The sequence below is a fragment of the Sabethes cyaneus genome, chromosome 3 (assembly GCF_943734655.1).
Source record: "Sabethes cyaneus chromosome 3, idSabCyanKW18_F2, whole genome shotgun sequence".
NCBI classification, from domain to species: domain Eukaryota; kingdom Metazoa; phylum Arthropoda; class Insecta; order Diptera; family Culicidae; genus Sabethes; species Sabethes cyaneus.
In genome coordinates, this window is record NC_071355.1 from 91,819,913 (window position 1) to 91,846,730 (window position 26,818).

At 38.5% G+C, this 26,818-nt stretch overlaps 1 protein-coding gene across 3 annotated transcripts in view; it reads left to right on the forward strand.

The window, feature by feature from the left end:
- Positions 1–26,818, forward strand: part of LOC128744391 (ecdysone 20-monooxygenase) — a 70,874-nt gene that overhangs the window by 32,682 nt on the left and 11,374 nt on the right. The window contains exons 2-3 of one of the 3 annotated variants that reach the window (XM_053841372.1): positions 1,648–1,765; positions 4,643–4,859. The exons of 1 other annotated variant lie outside the window; for it this stretch is intronic. The gene's annotated coding sequence lies outside the window, so the exon portion shown is untranslated. Of the gene's footprint in view, positions 1–1,647; positions 1,766–4,642; positions 4,860–23,453; positions 23,473–26,818 lie in introns of those variants that run through there. One more of the 3 variants, XM_053841374.1, reaches the window with a different exon arrangement.

A 26,818-nucleotide genomic window follows, 5' to 3' on the forward strand; every position in this document is an offset into this window, starting at 1 on the left:
TGGTTCACCTTCTCATAAAACTTGCGCGTGTCATTAGCTCGGAATAGTTGTTCTAATTCTTCACGATCTCTGTCCTCCTTTTGGCGCTTTTTCCTTCTCAGGATCGTGGTCAACTGGTTCCTAACTCGTCGGTATTTGGCCAGGTTCTCTCTAGTGGCAATACTTAGATAATTTTTCTAAGCAGTTTTTTCCCCTGCATCGCTTGTTAGCATTCCCCAATCATTTTGTGTACTCCGAGGCTATAATAAATAAACTACAGGTTGCATTAATCGGTTCATGTTGTTCCTAATGTGTGCGGTGAAAAGTAGGCCGCAAGAATTCTCGGGATCTGAGCAGTCAAGGCATAACATTCACGTGAATTTGTCGGAAGCTCTAGAGCATCGACCTCCCATTTCAAGATTTTACAATGGTCCTCGTAGCGTGATGAATTTCGACCGTTCGACCACTGGAGATGTCTTAAGGCGCTTCTGATGAATCTCCGTTACACGGTTTCAATTATTGTTAGCCAAATATTTGTGGTCGGCCTGCATACCACGAAAGTCGTCTCAAGAATGGAGCGGACTAGCGAAAAGTAAAGAGCTCGCAAACAATGTGGGCTCCTCGCCAGATAAAACCCAGGTTACGATTCACTGTTAAAATAATGTCGGAGTAATGGTTGTTGAAGGTCATTCTAGTATCAAACTCAACTCATAGGTCTTAAACTACTTTGACCCGCGGACAAGAGTCGTAGATTTAATAATAGTACACAATGGGTTTTTTTGCTTCGTGTGAAGGTAATGGCCAAGCATTTGGAAGTCCTGAGTTGTTTAAGCGACCCCATTTTGTAAATTGGCTGATAAAACCTTACAATAGCTTACAATCCGCAACAGCTGGTATAGAGAGGAATATCTTTAAATCAGCAGTGTATAGTGGTTTGCACCCCTACGGGGTTACAGAGCAAACGTCATTAAAATCAGGGCTGTCCTGCACTCAGTGCACCTATTTTGCTTATTTGGCTATACCACCGCAACCAAGCAAAATTCGAAAATATTATGTATGGAGCATTCATAGAGTCAATTATTATCCATAAGTTTGCTGAACTAAGTATTGCTCTATCTTAAGTATTTACGGCGGACTCCCAGTTCATACTGGGCCCCAGGAGCACTCTCTGCGCACCACCCATTGTGAACTGGGAGTCCGCCGTAAATACTTAAGATAGAGCAATACTTAGTTTAGCAATCTTGTGGATAATAATTAACATACACTCAAGTCTTTTTTTACACGGTTTGTTTTTTTCGATTACTCAAGAACGGTGCAACTTAGGGACCATTTACAAAATACGTGACGAATGTCGGGCCTCTCTCAAATGTATTCAGAAATAAATGAATGGCCCCTAAGTTGCCCCGTTCTTAATATTCGAAAAAACAAACCGTGTAAAAAAAGTACTTGAGTGTAACACACTACATAACATTTTCGAGTTTTGCTTGGTTGGGGTGTTACAGTTAAATAATCAAAATAGGTACACTGAGTCCAGGACAGCCCTGATTGAAATATATGATGAATAGTAATGGTCCCAGATTGTTTTCCTGCGGAACTTCAGACTGATTCCTGAAATTTAAGAAAAGAAGGAAACTTATTCTTTAATTTATTCTTATTCTTTAATTTCAGGTTTCATATTCTACTCAGACGCTTTAAAAACTTCAGTCCAGACTGATTGCAAAACCAGTACGATTCAGTTGAACCTAATTTAAGTGAGAGTAGCCGATTTGTCAGATAAGTCTGTCAGGTAAGCTAATCTTTGAAATTATCCAGTGAAGAGCCTTTGCTAGTGGTTTTTGGCCTTTATAGAGTTCCGCCGGGAGTCGGTTCTTGCCGGCGACTCTATTATTTTTCAGCTGACCGATTTCTCGCCGAATCTCTTCGAGAGCGGGAACCGGCACGCTCTTATCGTTTGTAGGCATTCCTAGGTTAACTTCCGTTCCGTCTCCTTCTATTATATCGCCGTTGAGATGCTCATCGAAGAACTGCTTCCAGCTGTCGACCACCTTGCACTCGTTTGTGACCAAGTTATCCTCCTCATCCCTACGCACATCATGCTTCGGTGTGTATCCTTTACGAGATGGGTTCACCTTCTCATAGAAGTTGTGCGTCTCATTAGCCCGAAACAGTGGTTCTAGCACTTCTCGATCTTTGTCATCCTTCTGGCGCGTTTTCCACCTCAGAATCGTGGTCAACACATTTATGATAGTGTAGTTAAAGAAACGGCCTTTCATGCTCAACATACACATCCTCTCGTTGACCGCCTTCCAGTCCATTACGCGATCCTGGATTTTGTCCATCACTACGAAGCTCTTTCCCAGCTTGGTGGTTCAATGCTCCGGTAAAATTGGACCTTGCCACCACGAATCCTCCACTCTTTTTCGCTTTTGCAACAGATCTGCATGATGCAGTGTTACAATGCCGCATTTTCGGGGTTCAAACTGATCAAGTAGTACCCTGTCGTCAGTCACGAAATTTAACGATCTGCAGTTCCACGTACCGTGTTCTTATTCGCCTTTGTTCATGTCGAATATTCCGAGTCGAATTTTCTTGATTTCTCGTAGAAATTTATGTTTAGATCAGTGTTGCCAAGCCCACACTCATGTAGCTTAATTTTCTCACACACGTGTACTCATTCTAACGAACACGTCGCCATGAGCATACCTTTCGGACTCTCGCTCTTGTTTATTCATGCACTGCGACGAATTTTTGCGAGTGTGTATTTAGCTAACAACTAGGGATGTCACTCTCCTTGGTCATTGCATTGATACACATTACTCACGGGGGCTCACCCTCCCGCCCGTGAATAGAATCGAGAGCGAAAATGAAAAAGAAAAGAAAAAGTAATGCAAAATCTGTATTCAAGTGCGCCACTAGCTCTCACGGGCAGCAAATTGCTCACGAGTTATTTAACTCGCGAGTTAGCTATACAGGAAGACGACATAAGGCTGTGCTTTCACGAGTGCGTAGGTAGCAGAATGTACGCACATACCTACTAACGGTAGCTGTTTGTCTTACGCTTACGTAACCAGTGCAAGTGTTGAATGCTATGCTTCTGATGCTCTCTCGCGGTAGAGTAGGCATCGTTGACTTCTCGCTCGATTTACAACATTGGTTAAAATAGGTTGTCTTACTACCACCACGCTACCGTGTCACGTGATGGGATTACCATCTTATGATGCCAAGACAACAATCTCCGCTAAGGTTGTTCGTACTAGCCGGAGTACCACGAGGTGGGGGAATAGGAGTTGCTGGATAAGAGCGTAAGGACCACTATAGGGTCTGTGTTGCGCATTATCCAGCCTTTCCTCTAAAAATAAAATGCACACACATACATACACATACATTGCTCAGTTCGTCGAACTCTATCGATTTGCATACGAGATTTAGGGCCTTGAATCCGTTTCGCGTGTTAGGACCAATCTCTAAACCTTTGTTATAGTACTATAGTACACTAAAACGACGAAAAGTTTTTAAAAAATCGTTTTTTGTTTGTTTATTAAACCTTAAAAACATGATTTTCCTACACGATTATAAATAAAATATATTATATATTAAATATATTTAAAATATTAAAAGATGTAGCTTTTCGGTCTCGAGTTTCTTACGAAAACTTTATTTTACGTTCAGCTGACGTTTCGAAGAACTATGCCTTCATCATCGGAGCAAAACGTTGATAAATGTTTTCTTAGTCAACTGTTTAAACATGAAAATGTTAATTTTGTTTAACCCTCTATAACTATAACCGTCTACGCACATCACAACCAGATCGATTATTCCAATATAAGAAAACTAAGAACTAAGACTAAGAAAACATTTATCAACGTTTTGCTCCGATGATGAAGGCATAGTTCTTCGAAACGTCGTTATATTTAAAATAAATATCGATTTTTTAATTATTTTTCAGTCTCCTTAAAATCAACGTTTCATATGACGACTCATTAAAGTTGGTGGTAATATGTCAATATTGGCTCAATCAGTCAAAGTCTGCTTTACTTTGTAGTAAAGTAGTAAAATTAAAGTTTTTTATATACTTGCATTCTTACCTGTCACCCGTTTACTCGGTATTTGAGAGTGGAAAGAATGAGGAATGTGTAATGATGATATCTCTGGGCTTAAGCTAACAATTATTGGCAAACGACTGTTAAACTGCGCAATACAAAAATTATGGATTGATTGGTATGTTCACGCTGCTTGCTCGAACGCTTGAGGACGAATTTCTAATTCCGTCCAATAAAAATCAAACAATAATCTCTATTATTAATCTCCTCATTAAGGATCAGGTTTTCAAAGACATCTCGTGACCATTAGAAATTCTCATCGATTTTTTTTATTGATTCAATAGAATCAGCGTGAGACTGGAATGTCGTTTTGCACACCGGTGACTATCGGCCACATGCAATCGGAGCCCGGGCCGTCGTACAAGCGACGTGTGGGAATTCCTGGTGGGTCGAATCGACTGTGCGTTGTCTCTAGTGCAGAATATTCATCCTAACAAACCACTTGCGTGATGCGTTTCAGCTACGTGTTGCATCTATTAGTCGGAGAGGATGGCGATTACGTGCTATCGTACCGTCGTAACCGCTGATGTACCACAATTAAATCTCTCTTAATTAAATTCCAGCCATCCCACCTGGACGGCTAGACGCCCTGCATCGGAATGCCATCGTCAAGCCACTCGTGAATCCGCAAGGTGATTCGACGTGTTAAGATTTGCTGGAGTTCGTACAGCGATTCCCAAGATAAATACTAGCGCATGTTATCACCATTTCACCTGACTTGCGTCACAACTCCTCCCAGTTCTTCGATGTAGTTGGCAAAGACTTGCGTTACGCATCAAGGTAAGATTGCTAGAAGTGAACATTAGACGAGTGTGGATAAAAGTTAGAAAATGAAGCATCACCGAGCAAGAAAACAACGCAAAATCTAGTTTCAACGTCAGCGCACCGTTTGTAACTGTCGCTGCTATATTACATCATTTTGCTGATAGTGGACTCTCGAGAGCCGTTTCTTGTTTCGCAGATGCGTATTTTAATTTTCATTTTAAAGGTCAACGTGGGTTATCGATTGTTTTGCTGTCAGGTTGACTTTTACTACTTGGTATGACACTAACGTGAAGTAGAAATGAATGCTACAATAAAATAGGAAGTAAAAATGATATAATACTGATAAACTGACTATTTACTTATTACTCGTATAGTTTGCTAAACTTTAAAGATCCGCTTCTATGCTCTACAAGCACTGCAGTGCACTGTGTCAGACACTCAGAAATCAATTTGTCAATAGTGTTTGCTAATATATTTCTTTTCGCAGGAACACTGTTATATATTATGTGAAGCAACATACAAACCCTCAATTGATTAGGATTTGAAGCATGATGGGTATGGGTTTATGGGTTTAAAACCTTGAACCGAACGTACTTGACGTTTATCACTGAAGTGCGCAGTTTTGCATCGACCTCTAAAGAATGATTTCCTAGTTATAATATAATAGTTTCAAATCATTTCGCGAATCGAATTCGACTATTTTTGCAGATATACCTATTAGAATTTCAAATCAAACAACTGGTTGATAACCAACAGCGGAGATCTTTCTGAGTGTCGCTGACAAATTCTTTTTCGACAACATTGAAAGAAGCTATGTGTTTAGTCCATATACGTATACGTATGTCTAGAAAATGATCAGGGTTTGAGGCTTGCAGTTGAGTCATGCTTTTACAATACTTTAACAACAATTGTTTACATTACCTGCTTTCTCTATAGTGAAAGAATAAATAGGTTTCAGGAAATTCACCGCTGAGAATCTGGTGCATCCTATCAAAACCCATGAATCAATCAATCACGTGTAATCACATTTCTCAATTCCTTTAGACCGCGATGACACTGCATTATTTCTGAAATATTTCTTGATTAGTGTGTAACTGCTTTTGTAAACAACCACTTCGACTTTGATTTCTGGGAAATACGTAAACAAAGTGATTCAAATCATAAGGAAATCATTCATTTACCTTGGAGCTTGTTTACCATTAATAGACTCATTTCATTGCACACAAATTTAGCAATTATTTGTCTGAGCTTCACTGGCGATAAATAGTGAAGCTTCTACGTTTGTGAAACCTTTATTCGAAAAGTTACAAATTCCTAAAAAGTATAGGGTATCCCACATCAAATTATTACACAGAAAAACGCTATAGAAAATTACCCAGTTGACCGATCCTTTTCAAACTTTCAGACAATAAAATATATTTATTCAATTCAACTTCAATACCATAACCGTATGCTCGTACCTCCCGCTTAAGTCCACTCATAAGGTTCTGTACAACATCTAATTGCAGCTTCTTCTGTACAGAAACCCACTTTTTCTTCACGTCTTCCTCAGATTTGACCTTTTGAGATGCTTCCGTAATGTTTGCTTTATAATAGCCTAGTATTTTTCGATGGGCCTTAGTTCCGGTGCGTTAGGGGGGTTCATGTCCTTGGGTACGAGAGTAACCCCGTTGGCTTCGTACCACTCTAGGACATCCTTTGAATAGTGGTACGAAGCTAGATCCGGTCAGAAGATCGTGGGGCCCTCGTGTTGCTACAATAGAGGAGGCAGACGCTTCTGTAGACACTCCTTGAGGTAGATCTGGTAAAAATGCTGTGTAAACAATACACTCTAAACTACTTTTACCCAACTTTTCAAGAGAAAATACCCAATGGGTAATTTTCAACAGCGTTTTTTCCGTGATGCAATTTGATGTGCGACACTCTTTAGAAATGTACATTAGGTTCGAGAGATTTATTTTGTAAATAACGTAATTTGCAGTAGTAGCTCTTCGCTATCGCGCAGCACAAATCGATTTCGGTGATTGTATTGCACTTGATATGGAATTCAATTTTCATATTTAGAAGTATTATACCGTGGACCCCCGTTAGTTTGACCGTTTTTAAACTAAACACTTTTTAATTTGAGCCCTGCTAATTTGTACGACGTGCAAATTAAAAATGGTTCAAATATAATCAGCATGAAATCATTTGCTTATGAACTAGGGGCTCCCGGGGTTCCCCAAATATGTCCAGATATGACCAAATCTAACCCTAGATAGCAGATTTGGCTTCCATTGATCTAGTTATTGAATTCTAGTGTTATTTAAGGCATCGCACGATAGGTTTTTGTTCATGGACGAAATTGACCACTTGTCTGGGTGTTCCCGGAAGTCCCCGGAACATGTCCAGATATAACCAACGTGGTGCTAGGTATTTGATCTGACTGTCAGTGATCCAGTTTTTAAATTCTGGCGTAATTTGAGGTGTCGCATGATAAGTATTTGTTCATGTTCGATACTAGCTCTTTTCCACAGCGATAACTTAATCCGGAACATTTCCGGTTAGTCCCAATACAGCGCAAAACTTCTAAAATGGTGGGCAATGGGCATATGTTGCATAAAAAATCAATACCGGCTGTGATTTACGATCACTTTAGAAGTGCAATTCAAGATTTTTATTTACTTTATATGAGCAATCTGCCTTTAAAACTTCAAAAGGGCGTAACTCAAAAATTCGTCGATCGATTTTTTTAAAAATTGGTTCAGGGGTGTAGGATAGCAATACAAACCAACTGGCATTTTCCGTTTAAATTACCTATTTTATTTTTTAATAACGGTATTTTGAACACCGTGAGGGAGGGAGGCAGGAGTTGAGTCAATGTCCACGCTTGTCCACGGTGGGGGACGGGGGGGTTGAAATTTGGTATTTTTCTGTCAACGTGGTATCTGGATGGCCCCTTATTTGAAAATAAAAATATCGCTTCTAAACCAATTGTGTATTGCACGTACATGACCAAGTTACCAAGCACTTCCTACGAGTTCTATGACGAAGAATTTATTGTAGGGATCAAGAAAATTCACGAGGCTCGTGCGAAAAGGAGATTGAAAACTTAGGACTATGAAGATGAGTTAAAACTCATCCTCAAAAGTATGGCAACAATGTTACATTGTGCTAACTAAAACTAAAACTAATTCAATTTTGATATAAGTAGACATATGTGCGATGTACGGTTAACGGTTAATAATTTCTAGGATTTATAAATGATGTTAAAGATAACAATAATTTCAAATGTTGCGGACATAATATAACTTCAGTTGAAAAATTGTAGTTCGGCCCCATAAGTATTTTATATGGGCATTTTTCTGGAGACTTGCGGCTGTGATAAATTAAGCTAAACGTGCATGATTTATTCGAAATTACGGCTAACGTAATAGCAAGTTTTAGTTTCACCTGAAATTATATTACCGATATTTTTTGTGATCGTGTTTGAACCGCTTTGAACCATTCTGACGTTAACAAAACAAACGTCGGTCGCCAATCGTGAAGCCTGCCACTCTTAGAATTTGCAACCCGCAATTGCAAATTGACGCAATCAAATCGAAACGATTTTCGCTAGAGAGATATTTTTCATTTTTCTTAATGACTGTCACACTCCATTATTTGCGTATCTGGCGTCTCATACACCTTGACCTCAACTAATATGTCTAACTTACTTTACAACAACGGCCACCTTACGTTCTAATTGAGACAATTGATGTAACGAATGCAGCAGACAATTGGCACTAGCGGGACCATAATGAAAAACATTTTCCTAGTTGGTTACATTAAAAATAAAAACAACGGCCATGAGTGCACCGTACACTTTCTCCCCAGTGAAAGTGAAATGATAAGCTGCCACTTGACCTCCCTCCTAATTGAGTTCAAACGTGGCAAACTTCCGCGATGCATCTGGTCAACAAAAGATCACTGCATCGGTGCACTCTAGCTTACTGTCGCAGTCGTTCTTGTGCATACTTGCATACATAGTATTGGTCACTAGATAGAAACAGCGCAACGAACGGCTCTTGACACTAATTTATCTAGATTGATGTCAGATCTTCTTTCAAGCAATAGTGCATGCTAGTGCAGGTTTTGAGAACATGGGAACTGTTTCTATGTCGCCTAGCTCTGTCTTTCTCTATGCGTGACTCAGTTAGCATGAAATTGGAAACTTTGATTATTACAAATCGAAACTACTGTAGTGGAAAGTATCTCGAAACCAACCAGCATTGAAAACTTTACTGCACCAATTCAAACTGTAACAAATGCAAACGTCATCGCAGACTGCAATTTCGGTGTGGGGTAATTCTCAATTGCAGCTCATTTAACTCGATACTGAGCGGACCCGCAATTCGTGTGACCATATTACGAAGAGCCCTGATTCGGTCGGCCGACTTGTTGAACTCGTTTAAGATAATATTTCTCTCGTGAAGTGCGAGCGCACAGTGCAGGGAGGACACTCTCTTCTACTAAACGAACTTAAATCTGGGTTTATGTCGGCTTCATTGATGTCAATCGTCTGTGGAAAAGTTCACTCGTCGCCTTGAATGTGGGTCATCAGAAAATCAAATGCCTGTCTGCCTGGTACGCACGCAGCCTTTTGACCCCCAGAAGACGTCTCCGTCGAATAACGGAGGATTTATGGTGGACAGATTAGCTTACAGAAAAAGAAGTATTCGATCATTAATTTTCACTGTGGCTGTCATGTCACAGTATCGAGCGAGCTCAGTACATTCGGTCAACCACTAGATGAATTGATGAAATTGATTGGCTATATTTGGCACATTCTTCAAATTATTGGGGCCATGCAAAATTGTGGTTTAATAGGTGGTGATACTGTTGTTGACAGCGATCATGATGAGAAAAAAAACAAATCAACACTTTCCCTGAACGCATTGCATTGAAAATTACTTATCTTCAATCTTCAGTCTATTCAAGTCAAGAGTACACAAAAAAGATGAGTTTGAGGTTTGAAAACAAAAGTTCTACGGTACATTTCACTCAGTAAAAAAATTCGGTTGTTTGTTTCGATTGCAACTATGATGTACGAGGTCATATTCAAACGAAAAAGTCATATTATATACCACAAAAGGACTCTCAGAATTTGTCCGGCCTGTCGTACCATTGTGACGTTTGGCTGATTAAGCGGGAATTTGTATTTGGAACACTGGTTTCGGTTCTTTTCCTTTTTTTTCGAGAACCATAATTTTATGAGTCGTGAAGCATGTATGGGATCATTGTCATGCTGTGAAATGCACCTATGCGACATGTTCATCGCATATACGCAAGCATAGTGGTCTCTAATACATAGTTGTTTATACACATGAACAGTTACTACAATTTGAATCGTACATATTAAGGGGACATATGTAGTACTTTTTACGCCATATTTTTGGCCTTATTTCAAATATTTTTTTTCTTGATAACGCGAAAGGCGAATCGATTCGGGTTTTTTGCATATTAAACATTGTATTTTGTACTCATATTTACAATTTTGTTTACACATGGGAACTTCTTCCCCCCTCCCCTACGGCTCCTTGAACATGATCATTCGAAAAAACATGAATTGCGGTACCATGGATTGGCGCTCGGGGGCTTATCCAAAATGAAAAATTCCAACACGACATGAAAGTATATTAAATTATCTCGTGTTTGACCCATCCTTTTTTTTGAAATTCGATCGCATAACAAAATGGCGGATATTCAAACATAAAAATAAGGGTTTTAGTCGAAAAAATTGACTTTAAACAATTCTAAAAAATACAAAAATTACAATATCAAAAGGATGGGTCAAACATTAGATAATTTTATTGGCTTTGAAACAAAAAAAGAATCATGAGAATTGCATGAGCCGTTCTTGAGATATTTATGGTACCGACTTTTAAAACCTGGTTTCGAGAAAAACGGCGTTGAAGTTTTTATTCGCTGTGTAATCGCTCCAGACATGCGCAGTACAAATAGCTGTAACTTTGTCAATTTTTGGAATTCATCCAAACGGCTTCAAACACGTATGCTAAAAATGTTAATCTTTTGATATAAGCAATAAAAAAAATTCGATTTTTTAGAATTGAAAAAGTACTATGCCCCCTTAAACCAACACTTTTTCGACCAAGTAAAGCATCAATACTAAGACTCGCATATATGAGAATTTATTTCATACCGTGTTAGATTTGCCACCATCTTTGGCCATTGCAAACGGGTGTCTCGTTGTGTCATTGTAGTCTTCAAACGTATTTGATGTCATCTGATGAAAATTGGATTTACATTTCAACCATCGGATTTTGAACACTAGTCGGATTGACTAGAACACCCTTAAATGCCCTTGGAAATAAGAATTTTATACACCTGCTAGGATGCAATGTAAACTACGGACTCTATGACCCAATTCAATTCATAGCAATGCGGTTCAACGAGGTCTACGAATCGTTTGATTTCAACAGGAGGGCAAACTATTTCCAACAATGTTGTATGTTCTAGCTTTTTATAGCGTAGTTCATTAAGGTTCAAACACGAATCGCTGATTTCTGGAATTTCAAAAGAAGTTTTTATGCTCAAAACAACGGATATGTTCATGAAAATTTATCATTGTGTTGTGACAGAAGCAAAGAACACACTGAAAAATTTTCGTGAACATATCTTTTGTTTTGAGTATAAAAACTGCTTTTGAAATTCCAGAAATCAGCGATTCGTGTTTGAACTACTTTCTTTTTTCTAACGACGTATAGCAGTCGGCTTTATTTTTCTGTTGGGGAAGAATAAATGCTTAATGCGAGAAATGTAGATTTAGGCAAACTGAAAATTCTTGATATTAGGCCAAAAATATAGACTTATCGAAGGTGAGAGTCGAACTCACAGCTCCCAAACTGTAGTTGAGCGTGTTGTTTAACCAATTACACCACTAAGCCGTTTATACTCTGTGGTCTTATATCAAGATTTTGTTATGACGCATGCCTGATTCTATCATTCATTCGCACATTTATCCAGCGAATATATTTTTGTTGACTGTATTTGTTGCAAATGCACAGATTGATAGACATATAGCTATTCGGTTTGTGCTTAGCAACGATCAGTCGATAAACGTCCGTGCCATGTAACCGCTGGCCGAGAAGCCGAGAAGGGAACGAACAGGGCTTCAACGCAGTACGGATCTTTAAAATCTCGTCCAATTTTTGCAATAAATTCTAACTGGCGAGTTGACAAGTAGATTTTAAAATCGTCAGTATAAACCAGACTGCATCCTCTTTCAAGGGCAGAGGCAGCGTCGTTAAAGAATAAAATGAATAAAAGTGGTCCTAAGTTACTGCTTGATGGCACTCCAGATTGATTCGTGAACGGGGACGATACCTTCGAGCCAAGTTTCACTTGAAAAACTCTGTCGCACAAATACGAGCGTAACCATGTGACAAACTGTTGCGAAACACCTAATCGTAATATTTTATTAAGCAATATGCGAATTGATGCGATCGAAGGCAGCTTTTAAATCAGCATGTATCACCTCTACTTGCACCTTGCGCTCCATTTCAGTAATGCAATTGGTAGTAAAGTCCAGTAGGTTCGTCGTCACAGTGCGGCCAGTCACGAATCCATCCCAAGTAACATTTCAAAGCCACTTGGTTTTACTTCAATTTTATAAAGGTTTTATTGTGGTATTAATCATTACCTCTAGTTTCATTATGGTATTATGCAATACAAAGAGAATACCAGTCAAAACACACTTGTAGATAGCTATAAAACCATAATAAAATTGTTAATAAAGCAAACTTATTGTGGTTGGTTATATTACCAAGTTGGCTGTATCACATCTCTTACAAACTTACCATACGTGTGGCGTAGCAATACAATCAATGGCGCACCAATCGAAATTTATCTTATTACGGTTGCCTATCAAACTATATTGACCAAACTCGTGATTTTAGTCATGACATTGAAATGCGGCCAGGCATATATTAATATTTTTTTGAAACGATGATTCCCTTACTTTCTCTTACCGTCCCTTCATTAATTGTAGAATCATCGTTTTAAAAAATCAGAGGGGTTGTGTACAAGCCACGACCGCATATATAGGTGACGCAGGACTTCGTAAGTCTCTTTGTAGTGATAGTGGCATGTATTCATGCTTGTAATCATTCGATTCTTCATGTATACATGCTATATGCAACATATATACATGCTACATGCGTTGTATGTAACATTTATCAAAGTAGTAACATTGCATACGCTCAATTCTCAAAAGATTGTGCATTTGAAAACAATTTAACAAAATCAAGAACACAAACTATTGCTTGCCTGCTACCTTACTGAAATTAAAGATTGTTTTTATTATCCATGGTTTCCCACGTTGAAGGGATTTTAGCAATTCAATCCTATTTTATCAACAGCACATCTTTCCACTACACTTCTAATGAAACGGCAAGCATGCGCATTCATACAGAGTCGTATCATAACCGAACATTACAGCTGTAGCACATTTTTCCAACACAGTTATCAAGTTCGCCGAGGTTTAATCGTCTCGCAGTAAAGAATTTGCGATCTGTTGGGACAACGAACTTGTGTCATTTTTTCTGGCGCACTTCCCTAACACAGACATCAAATTGGATTAGGTTTAATCGCGTTCGTAAGAAATCTGTTGACACGAGGGGCTTTATTACTCTCTCTGGCATACTTCCCAAGCAAGGACATCAAAATAGTCTAGGTGTTAAGAAATCTTGTTGAAATGAGGAAACTGTCACTTGTTTTGGCTTACTTCCCAAGCACAGATATCAAATTGGTATAGGTTTAGATAATCGTAATGAATCTTCCAACCAATCACGAAGCGAGAATTCTGGTAAAACATAGGTTCATTATTTTCAATTTTTCAATAGTTCAACATCAAGAATCCATACCTTTCTTCATTTGGGTCAATTCTTAGAAGATTTTCCTATCGATTGGTGTAAGAATATTGAAAATCGATCGGAAAACCGCTGAGCTATTAGCGCTCAAAACCTTTCATTTTTCGTGACGCTCGCATTTTTAGATTTTTTGGAATGACACCTTATGTCAAAACTTGCCGTAAGACGTAGTCCTACGTCAAAAATATCAAACTGTAATAAATTTTTAGTTTCATAGAGCTGTTACCGTTTTATAACACCACGACCGATCATATTTATTGGAACTATTATTAGAGTTCAACACCGAAAATATTTTTTTTATGCGAGACCATATTGCCATATGGTGCCTCTGTTTTAGCTCGCAAACAAAAAATCATCAAAGCAAAGTGTTTTGCAGAAAGAAAGTATCATTTTGGTTTTCCTATCACAGGAAGCAACTAAAATGATTTTGCTAGAAATTGAGATTGACTAACTGAATATATTTATTGCGTTAAAATGACCACTTTATGAAAATTGCCAAATTGCAATGGCGCGTTGATTTTATCCACCTATCATATCAATATGCACGAGAAAATTTAACCAAAAACGCAAAACGCAACAAACGCTGCAAACCAACGAAATTGCGCAACATTTATTAAATATTCTGTGTGATATTTTATTATGGTCGCTATAAACCAAATCGATCAGTATGATCTAATAGTAAAACTTTAACTTTTCTGCTCACAGATGTATTTTCAAGTGCACAAGGTTGGCGAACTGCTTTAGCTTTTCACCGTAGTAAGCGGTATGCTTTATAGCTTTGCAGCCGAAAAGCTACATTAAGTTATGGCGGTAGTTGTCAAGCAGCGAAAAGCATAATCGTTTTTTTTTTGCTGCTTTCAGCAGTGCGTGATAAGACTGCTTCAGCTTATGGCCTGATTCTTATAGAGATTATGAAACCCTTCTGAAGAGTGGACCACTTGATCGGAAGTCAGTTTTATAGCGGTCATCAGAAAGTTCTGGTGGAGACCATAGTTTTATTACGGGTCTTATGAAATTAGTCATGAAAACCACTAGTGGAACGTAATAAAACTTAAAATTTTTACTTGGGCATGTTGGTTAGAAAGAAATGTTATGTTTAGTGTTACGAATTAAAGCATCATTCACGATTATTTCAGCTACGGTGACGCCATTGTCCATGTACCACTGTTTGATCAAATTTGAAGAGTGACTGCTTGTCAAGTTGGGTTAAAAAAGGTATCCTTTTTAATCTAAAGATACTCCTTTTGATACATTTCTTAGTTCATAGTTACAAAAGTGTTACTTTGAAGTGATTACTGCACAACGAGCACCTTTTTCGAGAACTTCAATTTTTATTTTATTCTGCAGTCTTTCCGGTTCTTCCACAACTAATTTTCCGCTCTTTTCGCTTACGTTTTGTTTCGCCTTGAAGACACTATCAACACCTTTGTTTCATCACTTTCTTCTACCGCCCTCTCCGTCTATTATAAAGACTACAGTTATAAAAAATTAATCATACCTGACTGCATTATGACGGTTGAGACAAAAGCATGAGGTTGATCGAAAATTGAATAGTAGCCAGTAGTTTAAAATGGTATTTTATTCAAAATTGTAGCAATATTTTGTTTTGTGGATTTATATGGCCAGCCTCAAATATGTTCAGCTATTTTCGTTACTAACCGTTTAAATTCAAACAAAGCAAAATTATCCCAAAAAGATTCGAAACCGCCAATGCATCAGCCGAACAACTAAGCAAGATGAAACGACCAATCGAAAGTGAAAAAAATGACAGCAACAAAAAAAAATCTCTCTACCAAGAGTTAGATAGCCAAGCTTTATTTCCATTACGAAAAACGGCCCCACGTGAAAGGGAAAACTGCTGGATGCTGCCATCGGCCACCGCTGACATGACGTGTGTTGTTACAAGAAATGAAAACGAAATCAGGTTTTCTATCGTGTGGCGGTCCGGCGTCATGGTAGTAAGTAGCCGCCGTTCGCTTTGCCGTTGACCGAAACCGGAATGAATGGATGAATGAAAATGATCATACATCCCCTCTAACCCCCTCAGTTCACCCCACTCACGCCGACAATCATCTCTCTCTTCCTCCAGCATAACTGACGATATTCCGCAGCTGATCCAGTCAGCATCTTTACGATCATATTCCTTCTATGAGGTGCTGCTTTTCACCTAATCTCTCATACGGCCTGCTCGCTGTGTACTTATCCAGTCATGGATTAACGGTTGAAAAACTTAAAAAGTTGGAGGAAAGTTCGTCACTGCGAAAAAGGTAGACAACTCTCCAAACCAGCCGCGCACTGCGTGACACACATTCGGGCTGTGAAGAGACGAAAAAATCGGTCAAATTCATGCTCGCAATGGAAATCATGTGGCTATATCAAGCCACATCGTAGGCATCGCATGGCCGCGAGCACATGGCACCGAAAAACATTCAAGAGAAGTTTTGTCCATGCCTAGGGTAGTCAGGTTATTGTCGGCATACCGAGGAATGTTAGAATTCCGACAAAAAACACTCCAATTACTGACCTTTACAATGCAATTCTGACTGTACTGCTACGCAGGACAAAAACTTTTGATGCCGAAAATACGACCATGTACCTAAATTGAATGGAATGAAAGCGAGAGGGAAATCGTCTAACAAGTCCTATGCTTACATGTAGCAGGAATGATACGCATGCGGTGCCGTTTCCTCCCGACAGGAAAGATTGATCAAAAATTACCAGCAGCCAGCGTACGGCGCTTCCTCCGCAGCGAGAAATTTAAAAGTAGCTAAGACTGGTACGTTACTCTGACAAAACTAGTTAATTGTTGCGTTTTGTTCAAGTATGAGGTCCCATCGTTTTCGAAATTAGAGGTCCTCAAACGAACGATGGCATTTAAAACTGTTAAAATCGGTTAACTCCAATGTAGCCATTATTTTGCGAGGAATGCAGGAAAACAACTTGCTCTGTCAATAAATTCGCATAATTTCCAAATAAATGCCGTCTTGGTAAACATTTCATAAATGATGCCGCAAACCTGTTTCGGTTTCACTTTTGTTTCCTGGCAATTTTCTACGTAAATTAATGCTTTTGTGTGGGAAGCGATACAATAAGATGTTGTTAATCTTGGAAACTGCTTATTAATAATTATTGTATTTAATAAAGCAGTGTAATAAATAAAATCAACCTCGACGAGCCCAACAGCAGGTGGCCGTCATATTAGGGCTAGTAGGTTTTTTGCATACAGATTTACTACACGTTTTGCAGTAGAAAAAGACAGAAATGTCGTAAAATTGGCTCTATCTACTCTTGAGTGTAGTTGCTCTTGATCAATCAGACTTACATTATAAAATATGTTTTCCCTAATGCCACTTCAGTTTGATGTAAAAATTTTTTCTTGTCAATGTGTAAGGATTTTTGAATAAATTGAAGATCTCAAATCATTTTGGTTGTTTACGCACGAGCCCACACAATTGTGTAGGTGAATAAAGCAAAATTGATATAAGAACAGAAGGTCCTGTTTTGAAAACGGAATGTAGCACCCAGCATAGCACACAAATTATTTGAGTTCATTGATAGAATATTCATTTATTAACCTTCTGGACAGGTAAAGTTTTCGCACGGCTAAAGCTAAATATAAATAATACAAAGTTGCTAAAGCTGCTCATGTTCATTCTATATCAGGAAGACTTTTTTAAGATCAGTTTGTAGGACAGATAACGCTGCTCTAATGCATAAGACGCAGTTTAATGATATGCGTGAGCGTATGAGCGCAATATATACCTAACATTACATCAATTATTTATTCAATGCTCTCAGTTTTGTGATGCTGAGAATTTTCACAAATACTGTAGACAGTCATGCATCCCATATAATACTTTGTAGTTACTGTGGCTTATTTTCGCTTCCTATATGCATCTGAAACATAGCTTAATTAATCATTAATCGATCTGGTGATTATTAGCTAATATGCTAAGTAGAAGGAACTTTGTGACATGAGATGGCCCAGCAAACGAGAATGCACGTTCAGTTGTTTACATGCACGCTGCATGCAATAAAAATCTCAGCTTCTCCGGTCGTTAGCTGGTTGATCGGTTGAAATATGTCAATTCGACGATGCGTGAGGTCCTGACTATTTACAGGAAATAAAGAAGTGAAAGAATATCAAAAATGGAAAGCTGTTTATTTAAAATTAATTCGAAACGGAACCCGAAGTTGTCATCGAGAGGCGCGGCAAAAATGCCACGAGTTTCACAATCTTATACCAAAAAATAAACAGTAGGGCTTATGTCGCTAAAGATAATGAAATGTACTGCAAGGCCGTTCTCGGACAAACTCCTGGACAGAAGAATTTTATAACTCATTTGAACGGACTCTGGAAGACAGTAAAATATCCGAAAATACGCTGCACTGCCGGGAAATTGACGAAGATATAATGTAATGGCACATTGCATTACTAACATTTCTGAAGGATCTTCTGGGTTTTACAATCTAGTTCGAAATGGCTTCAACAGCGAAATCCACTTCTGTTGGAAGAAGCGTAAAAACTCCTCTAATTCGATTTTGCAGAAATTTCTCTACTTCACAAACCTTATAAAGTTCATTGCTAGTGAGTCTGGTTCTTGTCGGCGTCTGACTCTTCACTAAGTCTTCTTTACAGTGAAACCATGGAGTGAAATATCATAAGGCAGTCCTAGGGTATAGTTTTCGTCTCGCCCCCTTTGTTGCATCGCCATTAAAGTGCTTATTGAAAAATTGTTTCAAACTGTCGACTGGAACTGGACCGCTTAGTTACGAATCTTTCGCATCTTCTATAACTTTGCGAAAGAGTTTCTTCAGCTTTGCGATGCCTAATCTTGAAAGTTTCACTAAAAGTTATTCAGCTTTCCAATCGCCGTCTTTATTTCGCTGCTTCTTCTTAGATCGCTGCCGAAAGTTGCAATTCGTAATTACTTGAATGCTCGTAGCAGAATAATTTGGTATTAGCGTTAGAGACACCACATTCGTTGAATTTCCTGATTCCTACCCTAGCCTAGGTCAGACGCTGTAATGCGCTGCGCTGCTAATATGGTATCCATAATCGATGCTACGCCGAACAGCAAGGTTCTTCAGTATTCGCCTCGTTTCTACATTCCCATCAGACTCGCTCCGATGAGAAACCATATTCTGAATTCCGTACGACGTATGCTACAGCGTAGAGTTTGATTTGAATCGAAGTGAAATTTTTGATCGAAATAGATCCGATCAGTATCCAGAATAGGGGCGATTGTCAAGCCTAGGCAGCCGTTCGGAAATCGCCTCGAACAGCAGATGCTTAGCGTGAATTTTTCTTGGAGCGTTCATCCACCGGATGCGGGAACTTCCCCGGAGTGGTCGAGCATTTCTTGGTTCTCTACTCAAGATAGTTTTGGCATTTATTTTAGGCATAGACATTCTAGCCAAGTATCCAGCCTAATGCAGCCAATCACGCTGTATTGCTTTCACTATATTAGCATATTTATGTACAAGGAATATTTCACAATTCATGCCCCAAGCAACAATGAAAGTTTTATTGTACTCTTATGGCGGTTTTCATGGCAAATTTGGTCCTAAATGCCAACAAAAGAGTGTAATAAAACCCAAATTGTTACTTGGGGTGTCTGCGCCATACTCCTTGTTCTATTTTACCACCAGGCAATAAGTACCAGAATTAGTGGCTGGAGCAGCACGTTCTCCACAATCACATGGAAGATTTTACTGCCAAGTGTTGATAGCTGAATTTTACTCATTAAATCCCAAGCATTGACCTGCTTACTTCAGCGTCTATGCGTCATCTCTGTTAAGAGTTGGCCGATGTGGTGGTCTGTAGCGGATCCGGTGATATTCTATATGTGCCTTTTGGTTTTTTTTTAGTCTCCGTGCAGAACTGTAAATCATTACAGGCAGTGTTGCGAAGCACGCACTCGTGTGGTGTAATTTTCACACACGTTCCAACAAACACACCGACTAGTACATCTCTTTCGGACTCTCGTTCTTATTTTTTCATGCACTGCGACGTGCTTTTACATGTATATTAAGCAGATCCCTGTCACGACAGCTGTTAGCAGAAGCCGCCTCCAATAGTAGTGGTAATAGAGATTGACAACAAGTTTTGAAGCAAAGTTTATACGGGATATAGGGTTGTTGATATCCTAAAAAAAATATCGATATTAGCAATATCGATATTTGAACCCTCCGCGATATTGCCATCGATATTTAGGCCGAATATCGATAGTTATATCGATATTGCAAAACTCCGTTAGCGTGAAATCGCACTTTTACCTATAGTAACATTTAACTTTGCATGCAGCACCTAATCTTTTATTACATTAAACTCGGCATGCACCACATTGATCCCCTCGGACAGACTGACGGGTAGGTAAAAAACCGGGTGAAAAATATCAGCAAAACTGTGATATTCACAAAAAAAAATCGCTTTGCGTTACGTTACTGCGTTATTTACGGTTTCTACACAAAATTTAATTGCTGTTTGTGACAAGACAACGGGATAAAAAGTTCGCATTTCTTTGTATGAAATTCAACAACGGCTGGGTCTATAGAGCTAAAAGATTTAAAAACCTTCTCAAACTCGCCGTGAGGAACAGGTATGATGAACTTATTGATGGTAAAATCTAAAATATTTATCGTACATAAAATATAAAAACGCTGAAACGAAATTGAACGACACGAGCTGTCACATAAACGCAAATAATGAAATGCGGTTGATGTTGGCTATACCAGCGATGCTGATGGTGAAGGGGACAGGAAATATGTTTGTCTTCTCTCATGCAATGACATTTCCTTACTAGATTTAAGGGACGTGCGGATTAGCATCAAATATACTATTTCTCTATTCCGATGAATGTTAATTAAATGATATGAAACAGATCCTTCGAAGTACAGAATAAGATTGACAGTCTTTTCACTGGCAAGTACAACTGTGTACAGTTATTGGAAGTCCGTATAAAATATAAAAATATTGTAAATTTCCCACCCTTTCGAACGCGATGAATTGTAACCGTCGCGGACGAAATCGTCGCGAGTGCAATTTTCATTTATTTTGTCAAGTAAACCAATAGTTTATTTGCTAACTAAGCAAGATGTATTCGTAACTCACCCACAGTCGCTTTTGCTTGCGATTTTAGGCTGCCAAAAAGTTGTGCAGCGTGTTTTATTACAAACGGTAAGGACAATATCGTGACCGATATCGGCCGCAAATATCAAAATATTGATAATATCGGTCTGCTCAATATCGGCTTGATATATCAATATTTTAAGGACGGAAAATCGATAATATCAAATATCGATATAATATCAACAACCCTAACGGGATACCGCTTGTATTAGATGCTGTGCAGTATGACGAATGCAGCGCGTTGTTTCCGCTCTTTCGTTTATCGTAAAAAATAAGTCAGAATTTTTCCTATCTTCCATTGTCGATAACTGAAAAAACGAACGTCTTTCACTATGTACATCCCACATGCAACAAATTTAGTCGAGTATACAACCGTATGATTGCGTAATTTTTACAGCTGCTGTCAAATTTGACATAAAATTGAGCTAGAAAGCCTGGCTCAAACGGCTTCAAGAAAAATGTATTTGAATGACATTCGCGCCAGGGATGGGATATTAAGCTGTCAGCCACGGCCATCGCTCTCGTTCGTTATTGCAACTCGAGCAGCTGATACCGTTTGCTCGCGAGGGCTCGAACGGCTCAAGGCGTGTGTAGGGAGGACGTAAGATGATTCAAAAGAAAAGAAAAATCAATTCAAAATCTGCATCCATATAACCTAGTGTGACTCACGGGCTATTGGCTGCTCATGAGTTGATGGCCTCGTGAGTGAGCTGTGCAGAAAAACGCAACGAGGCTGTGCGTTCGCGAGTTTGTAGGTAGCAGAATGTATGCACAGTTTATCGTACGTTTGCGTTAGTGGTGTATTCGCTCCCGTGTGAGTGGGTATCGTTTGCTTCTTGCTCGATTTTCAACATTGGCGACGGGATGCAAGTCATGTATGCTTTATTACATCTACTGACCTCTATTAATTTCCTTCAGTTGGGTCACCCCTGCGAAATGGTACTTTCTACGAAAAGATTTTCCATTAAATGGTACATCCGCGTAAGGTTTTTCGCGAAATGGTATTCTGCGAAACTTTATTTTCCGCGTTATGGTCAACCAAGAATTGATGTTCTGCAAAATGGTATTCGGAATTCGGTAATGGTTTGTAATGATGGCGAATATTTAAATGCTATCCGCTTTATTTTATCAGGCTAAGCAATGCGGGAGTTGTTTTCTACTTTACTGTGAGGAAAATTTGTATATTAAAACACCCATGAACTGCTAAGAAACTTGCAAAACTCGAGCTTGTGACCAAGGTCATCCGAGATTCACGATTTATGTACAATACAGTTTAATTTATGGCAATGCGAAGTTTGTCGGGTCAGCTAGTTACAAAATGTAAAAGCTGGTCTAAAATGTTCAACATAGAAACAAATTTTGAACGTTAATTACAAAACGTATAAACGGACATTTTCGTATATCTTTGCGTGACTAACTCTTTATGTGATCTTGGAAACTAAGATAATTTTGTGAATTTACGACTTTTGACACGATTTCCGTTTATGCAGTATGTAACTGGCCACACTAAATGCCTTAGTGTCGAGCATTATCATGTACAATTAGTTACTGGATAGCCATCCGCGATTAGCTCTACCGGAAAACGCTAAATCACTAGACTGATAAGTACTCTAAATAGCTTCTGCTGTGTCATGTGTGTGTATTAGTTGATACAGCATCGCGATTGCATCCGACGACGACGACGACGACGACGACGACGACAACGACGGTGATAATAACGATGCTGGACGAACATGTCGCGAAGGTGAAACAGTGAAGTTCAGCCGGCTTAAGTCACCTTCCCGTTTGTGCCATCTTGTAACACGACTGCGACCGCGACCGCGAACAAACAAGAGTAGCAAAGTGCAAAGCCGAAGACATACGCATGTTAGGCAACAGGCACGTACCACCCGAAACGGTAAAAACGGTTCTACGCGCGGGGTTTTCTTATCTGTTGACACACAGGCGATATTCTGGAGCAACATTGAGCGCGATAAAGCACCGGCATTCAATCGTTAGAAACCGCGCATGACCAAAGCACTTGAAATTCGGTTCTTCAATGGTGATAAGTGAGTGAAAGGGCATCACTTCCGTAATCGATTTCTGAGTAACTAAAACTAAAACATGGGTAAGTATAAAAAGTTTATGAACGGTTTCTGAGACTGCACACTGAATTGGTTATCGTCCCGATCGGTATCAAGTTAATCGTACTGCGGCAGGCGGTAGAAGTTGGTGATCATCAAAAATTCCCATACGCGTGTGTTCCATACAAGCCAAAACAAATCAATGAAAGAGGCTGCCCCGTAACTGGACCAACGACCGGAACATTGACCATGACAGTGAACAGCGGTGCGCGAAGAGAGTGTGTTTGCTTTTTATTACCGCGTCGAACGGCATGCGCTAGGGTTGCGCTGGTGCCAGTGCTCTGTGTTGGATGTTATTTTGTTCCGCACGCTGCCGCGTTCAGCTGACTTCTTGAGTAATCTCGCGCACGCGAGAGAGAGCCTTACCGAAACGAAAGTGCAAGTACGTCGTCGTATAGTGCAAGCAACAGAAAAAAAGAAATAAGAAATAGTTTGTCTTTGGTAGAGCAATTTTCCCATAGCTGGTGAGTAGCAATTTGTATGCGAATTCCGTACCTATGCCTAGAAAGGAGAAAAAAAGTGATTGAGATGTGTGAATCTGCTCGGTTGATGCACGATGCTAATTTCGAACACGTTCGGACAGGTTTGCGCAATGATCTATTGTTTGGATTCTATTGCTCTCGTTGAGACATGTTACTGCAGCGAGTGTCAGGTATCTGCTGTGTGATGAAAGCGACCAGTTTACAGTGCAATTTTTTTGCATCATGTGATTAGGTGATATTGTATAAAAAATAAAAACGGTGTGATAATGAAATTTCGCGTTTCGTGGTGTACAGCGACATGGAATAATACTTTTGTGAAACAGAGTGCTAACGATAAAGATAATGTTTACGGCGGTAAGATGAGCTTAACTACCGAACCATGTGACGGTTTATTTTATCTAGCGAGCAAATCACATTATATAAACAGAATAATTGCTATTGTTAATTACAGTGGAGTAACATATCACGGTTGTTGTTTTATTCCAAAAAGTTTTTGAATTTCTCATAGCGTACCCGAATATCTCGGTAGCATTCCCGAATCGAATTTTATTCAATCGTAAAATTGACCAAATTCCGCTAATAACTCGTCCCTTATGAAGGATTGCAAATACATATTATAAAACAAGAACAAAAACTTCTAATACTGTTTCGTGGCTTACTTATTTAAATAGTTATCTGTTAAAAAGTAAACTAGAACAATCGTGAAATGTTAAAATCTACGGTTCGGTTTCGAAGGTGTTAATTGTTGCATTACCATCATGATAGCAGCTAATCTGAAAGTCAATGAATAATTTTTATTTCATGCTAATTACACAATATTCCTTCTTTACTTCTTTCATTTGATACCAAAATCATGTAAATCAGTTCATTCGTTCAAAAGTTATGATTAGAAAAAAAGTTTGGTAAACCGATTTTTGGGCTTTCCCTTGATCAGAAACAGGCACCCCAAACACCAAATGAAAAAGCGCGGAGCTAAAATTTTCTAAAAATGAATATGTTTACAAAATTTGAACAAAATCGGAGCACTTAAATTTTGATAGATACTTTTGTTATGAAATTGCTGAATTACTTGTCCTAGTTGTTAGTACCAGTTAGTAAAAGTTGTTCTTGGTTTTAGTAAGTACAAGTAAAAGTAAGTTGTTAGAGGAAATAGTAATCCTTGACATATATACATAGCTTGATATAGGTTTAGTTTTCGACAATATTGAACAATGCATATTTTTTTATAATGCCATTCTATTTGATTCTTATCAGAGAAATTTTCTTCAATAAATTTCGCAAACTTTCAAATTAAATGTCCAATCAAAAAACAATTCAATAGTGATCTATGCGGCTATATTACTGTTCAAATGAGATTTATAGGGCATAAATCGGTTTGGCCATCACTGAGAAACAGGCGATAATTGAGCCGTTCCGAATCATATGTAGTGGTCTATTGAGATTTTTGCATAAATCGTATCATTTTGCATAGATGTACTACTGGTATTATGCAAACAATAAAAATTTCAAATAACTTGCCCTTTTGAGTTGAGTTTTTGGTTTGGAACAGAATCATTGGCGGAACAAGCGCTCCTTTTTAGAGGGGGCCATAGCCCCGGATTTTTTTTGACCGTTTTATTGGTCGGTCAAGTCAAATTTTCTAGGGGGGGGGGGGGGGCTAAATCTTTCCTAAAGTTCCGCCAATGAACAGAATGACCATTTTGTTCCGCATTATAGTAGGCTATTTACATGGAACTATTAAACAATCGATACCGTCAAACGGGGTAACTTGCAACAGTTCTCAACTATGAGTGCAAGTGAAAACTTATCTGTAGTACATTTGAGGACATTTAATTAATACAAAGTTATTAGGTCTAGCATAGAACAATTTCACATATTGAGAAAAAATATGCGATCAATATTGGCTGTTGTAGAATTTTTTAACTAATTTGTTACTGGTAACCCCTTAAACGGGGTAACTTGCAACAAGCAATATTTTTTTTGGAAATTGAACGAATTTAAAGATTTGTATGAGTTTCTTTTGACTTGAATATGCAAATGATAATCCGACTTGCGATTTTTAATGCTTTTGCTATGAATATACGTATAAATGTCCTATGTCACGTTGGTGAAAAAAATTTATGAGCCCCGTAACGAAAATTACAGAAATAACTTTTTATATTATTCATGCAGTTGATATTCCTTGTCTGGATCCTTTAGAGCTGCCTTCTTTACGGTTCATTCAAATATTACGTAACGCACTTAGGGAAGCGGGAGTTGTGCAATAACGCATTACACGTCGTATATCCACTATGCAAAATCGCGTCATGAAGTGGAGCGGGAGAGTTAAAAATCATCGATATCTTGGTTATGTAATATATGAATGTTCATTACGTTACGAGTGATCGTAATTAGACACAGTCATATTGCTGGTCGATTCTCTTGGTGAGGTTATTTTCTTTTCGGCCTCTTCTATGGCCGTTTTCAGTATAGCCAGAGAAAAACTGGCACATTTCTGACTTACCGAAAGTATCTTACACTCTACAGGTGTGCTTTAGTATTGTTTGATGCAAAATTAAATGATAACTTGCCTCTTGAAGCTAACGGAACACAGCTTTTTATATCTTCTAGTGGTTGCATGTTACCCCGTTTATGTACTTGTTTTACGAATAATGTGGTAACAAGTAAGATAAACAAAACTAGTCATCATCAATCGATTATTTTGTTTCCTTATTGTTCATTTTTCTATAAAAAATGTATGTTAGGCTTCTTTTATTTGAAGTGCCTGTGGGCGACACAAACGTTTTACTGACGAAAAATTGACGATGAATTTGACACCATCTTGTGGAATTTTTTAAAAATCACCAAAACAGCAGAAAATCAACATAACAGTATCTATGGCTTCTTTGAACTGTTAACAACAAGATTCAGTGATTGATATAGATTAAAAATTGAAGTAACAGATCAGAAGTACAGTAAATTGGATCGATATAGTGTTGTTGCATGTTACCCCGCTGTTGCAAGTTACCCCGTTTGACGGTATTCGACCATTTTTGATTTCAAAACTACCGTGAAAGCACCTAATTCCGATCATCTAAGGTATGATTCATCTTTGAGTCCTCACTGAAAAATAAAGCTTTAACATTTATTTACATGCTATGTGGCTTTAGCAAGTATTTTCAATTATGTTTCATGGACAAATATTAAAATGCCAAAATTATTTACCGAAAGTGACAAAAATGCATCAAAGTATGATGTATCAGTGCACCTAATTCCGATCATCAATTTTAAGGGGAGATTTTAATTCCGATCACAGGTGTATCTAATTCCGATCACGTCATGATGAGCT